We start from the raw sequence: 6,742 nt of genomic DNA, 5'->3' as shown, positions 1-6,742 counted from the left end.
TTTCCATTTCCCAATCACCACTGTTGCTGACCACGCTCCTTGCCATTCCCCCAGACAATTTCACTGGTCATGCTGACCTTGGTGCCTTCGCATATGTTGTTCTCTGCCAGGAGTGCCTTTCTGTCCCAGGCCAGGTTCTTACTCAAACTTGAGCTCAGATGTTGCTGCCTCAGGACAACCTTCCCTGCCGCCTTGCCCCTCACTCTGTTCTTTGGCCATCCCAGCACAGATCACACAGTGTCACTATCATCCCTCCATGGGCTGAAGGCCATAGAATCCTGCTAGACTGCAAGTCCCACATGGGAAGACTTATTTGTTTTATTCCATCTTTGTATCCTCAGGGTCTAGAACAAAGCTTGGCAGAGTGTCAGTGCTTACCAAATAATTTCTGATGGATCAGTTGGTGCAGGCTGTCTGGGACCTGCTAGGATGAGGAAGAATAACTAATAATCACACATGCTTATTGAGTGTTTGCTATGTGCCAGGCATTTTAGTCGCAATAGCTGAAATATCTGAGAGTTTACACCCTGCAAGTCGAATTATACTTATTCTACAAAATCACCAGGAGAGGTAGGTACTTCTATTATTCCTGTTCACGCTGTCGAGGGAACTAAGGCACAGGGGAAGTCCAGCACTCGTGACAGAACTGATTTGTAGACAGAGGCTTTCTGCCCCAGAGCCCAGACTCCTGCCCTGGCTCTGGGCCTGCCCTTCTCCAGCCAGTGCACCAACTGCTAGGCCCAGAAAGGGTCCTAAGGGATCATTCCCCTGCTGTTGCCTCTTCACAGAGTGCGGAAACTGAGGCCAGGGCTGGGGAGAGACTTGTTAGGCCTCTCTGCCTCCACCGATGATGGGTGGTGTCTTTGCCTGGTTTCCCCTCTGTTTGCTTCTCCTCAAAAACAGGGGAGAGGGCTTCTCTCTGGTCAGACTCTGCTCATCCTCAGCCCTGTTTCCTGGCAACCTGTTTCCTGGGCAGCACCCCCTGGTACAGCTGTGTTGCCATGGCGACTGCAATGGGTACAGGTACATCTCCAAGATGGTAAGAGATGCAGCTCCAGTTCCTAATTAGCCCTCAGTCCCCCTCCAAGAGAGACTCAGGGTACCCAAACTCACCAGGCTCATGCAGGGAGAGAACAGGGTTAGACCTGGAGCGGGGAGGGGACAGGGGTCAGAGACTGGAGTGGATATGAGGGAGGGAACAGGGCCCAGAGCCTGGTTCACGTGAGGGCAAAAAAAATCCCCTCAAAATTTCTGGCTTCAAAGGGTCCATGGCACCTAAAAATGGACATCTAACCTCTGGCAGCATCTTCCTTGGAGCAGTAAAAGGGGAGGATATTTCATATTCTTCAGGGGAGGAGTCATCTTTTTATTTTCCTTTTAAATTAGAAAACTATATAAAAAATACCGACTGCAAAGTAAAAATCACCCCCAATCCCACTAAACTAAATTACACAAAAATAAGTAAAAATTTCCCTCCTCACCACTAAGTCCTATTTTCAGAGGTTAAAAACTGTTAATAGTTTGTGAAATCTACTTGCTGGTTTTTCTATGATTATACAGATTTCTCTTTATACATGCATATGTATGTATATGCACATACATCCATGTAAAAATATATTGTATTGAATCGGAATCATATTCTGCGAACTGGTTTGCATCTTATTTTCTTTCCTTTCTTTAATGTAATGTTATTTTTAATTGACAAATCATAATTATATACAATTATGGGGTAAAATGCGATGCTTTGATATATGTATACAATGTGGAATGATTAAATTATGCTAATTAATGATAAATTGGCATAATTTATTAGATTATGCTAACATATCCATCACTTCACTTATCATTTTTCTTGGTGAGACATTTAAAATCTACTGTCTTGGTTATTTTGAAATGCATCTTGCTTTTTTTATTTTTAACTTTACAATATGTCTTGGAGATTTTCCATATCGGTAAGTACTAATATACCATCTATTGCTGAGGAAGGTATTAAGAGCAGAGGAAGAGAGGCCTCAGTGTGGCCAATCCTGGGGGCTCCCCAGAGGAGGGGCAACTGACTACCTGAGTGAAACAGGGAGATGGCTACAAACAAGGAAGAAAAATAGCACTTGCCATATAACTGCAGTGTGCCAGGTACAGTATTACACTCCTACTATCTCATTTACTTCTCAAAACAATCCACAAAGGAGGGCTGACCCCTCCCGTGTTTACAGATGTGGAAGGTGAGGCTCAAGCTCACCAAGCCAGGAAGTGGAGAGAGACCAGGACTTGTTCCCAGCCTGACGCTCTCCATTCCTGTGGGTCTTCCCCCACACCGCACAGGTGAGCTGTCTAGCCCCTGACCTGTGGGGATCTGGGGGGAGCCCCCTACTGTCTTTCTAGCCCCCTCCATTCTCCACTGCAACTGGAGCTAGGTGAAGCTCTACATTCCACAGAGCACTTTGGAATTCATAAAATGGAAATTTATTGAACAAGCCTTTGGAGAAGGGAGGTAATGAAAACTGCTATATAAATTATGAGGCCACTAGTATTATACAGCTGGAGCTAATGCTGTTAGTCCCCGGAAGGGTACAGAGAGCCTCCCTCAACTCCACCCTTCTTGGCCGAGACACCTGCTCCTGGGAGCCTGAGGGAGAACTTCAGGAACAGGGAGGCTCGTGGGTCCACTAGGACAGACAGACCTACACCTGAGTTTAGATGGGAAACCGTGGGAGGTTTCCCCTTGCTGCAGTGGAGATCATAGCAACACCTGCACACTCAGTGGGGCTTTGTCAATGGACAAGTCCCCTACATGTGTTGGGCTGTGCATCTGTTAGTGTTACGATCACTGCAATATTTCCTCAGTTTGAAGACCCCCATTATTTTTCTTTCCAACATTTAAATTCTGGGATCATGATGCATCTTACATGTAATGTAATATAGCTCCCATTTTATCCCTGATAAGCTGTTAACTTGACTTTAACTTAAAATCAATGGCATCTTAGAATTGAAGAAACATTATGTTAGTATTGTTGCTGCTTATTGTCATTTGTATTTTGCAGGCCTGGACATCACTACCTATTCATTACCATAAAAAGAAAAAAATCCCCCCTGGGGCGGGAGGGGACAGGAGGCCCAGAGGACGCATGCGGTGTGACCCTGAGCATGCGGTGTGACCTTGAGCACGCTGCTCATTGTCCTGAGTGGCCCCCAGTCTGGTTTGTCTGAAACTGATGATTTTCAGGGACTCGGGAACTTCAGTGGTAAAAATAGAAAAGTCCCAGGCGACTCCGAGAGCAGGTTGGCCATCCGACTGTTGTCTCTGGGCCCTGATTTGTTTCCTCCATCCAGTGGGGATAACAGCTGCAAAGAAGGTGTGATGGATTTGTCAAAAACAAGCGGCTTCCCTGCAGTCAAGGGCCCCTCTGAGGAGGATCCTTCTGGCACAGCCATGAGCTCTTATCCTGAGCAAGCCAAGTGGTTGTGCCTCTGAGCACAAACCCCAAAGTTTTGGGGGTGGATCAACGTCTTACCTGGTGACTCATTCTCAACACTGTCACAGGAACTGGCTAGAGTCACTCCTTGCATTTGTTGTATTCTCCTTCTTTTCTTTTCCTTTCTCTCTCTTTCTCTTTCTTTCTTTCTTTCTTTTTCTTTCTTTCTTTCCTTCCTTCCTTCCTTCCATCCTTCCTCCTTCTTCTTCTTCTTTCTTTCTTTCTTTTCTCTTTCTTTCTCTTTCTTCTTTCTCTCTCTCTCTTTCTTTTTCCTTCCTTCCTTCCTTCCTTCCTTCCTTCCTTCCTTCCTTCCTTTCCTTCCTTTCCTTTCTTTCTTTCTTTTTTGATGGAGTCTTGCTCTGTTGCCCAGGCTGGAGTGCAGTGGCCTGATCTTGGCTCACTGCAACCTCCGCCTCTTGGGTTCAAGCAATGCTCATGTCTCAGCCTCCCAAGTAGTGGGGATTACAAGTGTGTGCCACCATGCCCAGCTAATTTTTATATTTTTTAGTAGAGATAGGGTTTGCCATGTTGGCCAGGCTGGTCTCAAACTCCTGACCTGAAGTGATCCACCTGCCTCAGCCTCCCAAAGTGCTGGGATGACAGGCGTGAGCCACTGCGCCCAGCCCCTGTTGTGTTTTCATTCTCTGTTGGTTCTTGGCTCCCCTACAGAAGGCAGAAAGGGCACATCTCAGAGACCCAGGTAACAGATGGAAGAAAGGAGACTTAGAGAAGGCGAAGACCTTTCCACAAGGCACATCCAGGCCAGGCCCAGAAGGGAAGTGGTGTGGAATCATCAGATCACTTCTTTCCCACAGGATGCCCTGCCTGAGCTTTCCATGTTTGGTTACTTGGAGGGAAGTGGGGGCCAGGGGTGAGGGTAGGGGTAGTGCTAGAAAAGCTCTGGGGCCTGGCTGCTCTCTGCTGATGGACCTCTGGGCAACAAGTGAATTGGGGCATAGGTCCTACTTTGGGCTTTTCCTATGTGACCTTGGACTTATTACATCCCATCCTCTCTGGGCCTTGGTTTTTCTATCTGTATAATGAAAGATTTGGATTAATAAAGTGGTTTCCAAACCTATCAGCAAATCTGAACCACTAAGGGAGGTTGTTAAAATACAGCTCTCTGGGCCCACAGGAGGCCTGGAATCTCTGGGAGAGGGTTCAGGAATCTGTGTTTAACCAACTTCCCAGGTGATTCAGATGCATTTAATTTCTGAGTTGATATCTGGGCAGGCTGGGCTGGGTGGTCAGAATGGAGGTGGGTGGGAGAAGCCAGACTTGGTGGTGGTGGGATGTGGGGGAGGCTTTGCAGGGGAGCAGGGGAAGCACAGTCCTTGCTTTTAAGAAAGGCTGGGGTGTTGTCTCTTAACGAGGTGACCTTGGACAAGTTACTTAACCTCTCAGCTTTTGTTTCCTCATCTATAAAAAGTGGGGGTAATAATTCCTTGAAAGGGCTGTTGAGAGGATTAAATTCCATGATCGATACAATAGATTCTGGTTTCCCTCTCCAACCACGCGTCTCAAATGTCAGGCGGGCCCAGTCTTGGCCCAGCCCTGCCCTGAAGTCCTGACGGAGTCTGGCCAACATTTCTGTACCCTAGAATCTGGGGGATCAGACGGTGAGTGATGGGGCCAGGGCAGGCTGGGGAGGGCCTTGGCAGAGGGGATAAAGAGAGGAACATTAGAGAAGGAAGGGATGGAGGTGGAGGAGGGCAGAGGGTTCTCTAGGAGCTGAAATATGGCTCCTTCTTTCCGGAATGTGCCTCTTAATCAATTTAATGGGCCTCTGGCGGAGCAGGGTCCTAGGAAGGTAGGAGAAATGGAGGTGGAAGCTGAGGCTGCTGTTGCTGGGGTGTGGGTAGGAGGTGGGCTGGGCTGGGCTCAGCTGGCTGATGGTGCTAGTGGAAGTCTGGAGGCTGTGTTGGTGGTTGAGACCTTCACCGTTTTCCCTCCTAAACATCTACCCGGCCAAAGATGTGGCGTCTCCTGGATTTGGCAGGGGAAAGAAGAATTCCTGTGGGGAACTGGAGCATCTGGCCTCTGACTTCTGATTTCTCCCAAATCTTCCTTAGGGAGGCAGTGGGAGCTTGGGCAGTGCTGGGGCTGGGCAGGAGGGAAAGGGGAGAAGCCCAGCCTCTGGGGCAGGTCAGGGATCACGTCCACAGTGGTAGCACTCTGTGGTGGCTCTCTTTCAGATGCCACCAACTGATGGGACTCTTTAAATCTGGCAGGTGGCAGCTTTGATTCTCTGCCTGGAGTATCAGTGCCGGCTCCATGAGTGAGGAAGCCTTCTGCCTCAGGGGTGCAAAAGTTGAAAAGTGGCTGACCCAGTTCCCCCTACCCATTCTCCTTTCTCTGCCCTGGACTGACTCAGGAGCTCATGAGAAGATAGCCTGGTGGAGTGGGTCTCCTGGGTCCGGATTCACTGTTCTAGCAGTTGACATCTTACAAGTTGCTTCATTCTAAGCCTCAATCTCCCCGTCTGTAAAATGGGGATCCTGACACCTTTACAGCAGTGAGGGAGAAATGTGATACAATGGGTGACAGGCCCAGTGCAAGGCAGATGTACATGGAAGTAGAATTGGACCCTGACCCTCAGGCCTCCAGATATGGTGAGGGAGTCTCAGAGTAGTCAAGGCAGCATGGGCAGGTGCCAGGATGGGGGCAGGATGAAAAAGGGGTGGAAGCAAGGAGACTGAGCTTTTCTCAGGATCCCAAAGAAAGCTGGGTGAGGGGAGCTGAGGGGTGCAGTTGCCTCTGTGGCTGGGCAGTGTCTCTGCTCTCAGGGGCTACACAGGGATGGCTCCAAGGGCCTTACCCATGTATAGGAGCTCAGGAATGCCACGGAGAGAGTGATTTGCATATGTTTTACATATGTTTTGCATATGACAATCAGCCTCAAAGTCTGTTTTCAGGCAGCCTTGAAACAAGCAGAAATCTCACTCTGCCTGATCTGTTTGTCACTGCCTGAAGGGTGCCTGGGCCAGCCCTGTTGGAGTACAAAGGCCAAAGCGGTGGGGGAATTTTCCCCAAAGCCACACAGTGGATGAAGAGTGGGATGAAAATAAAAATTGTGTCTCTGGTTCTTGGTCCTATAGGCATTTTCTATCACATAATAATAGTAATAACCATGATGATGATGACAATGGTGATGGTGATGATAAAAATAGTAATACTAGTCAGTACTTACCAGGCATTTACAATATGCTGAACACAACTGTAACACAACTCATTCAATCCTCACACTAGCCCTATGGGGTAGGTGTTAC

Source organism: Hylobates moloch, unplaced genomic scaffold, assembly GCF_009828535.3.
Source record: "Hylobates moloch isolate HMO894 unplaced genomic scaffold, HMol_V3 SCAFFOLD_10, whole genome shotgun sequence".
NCBI lineage: Eukaryota > Metazoa > Chordata > Mammalia > Primates > Hylobatidae > Hylobates > Hylobates moloch.
This window is presented reverse-complemented; position numbering follows the sequence as displayed.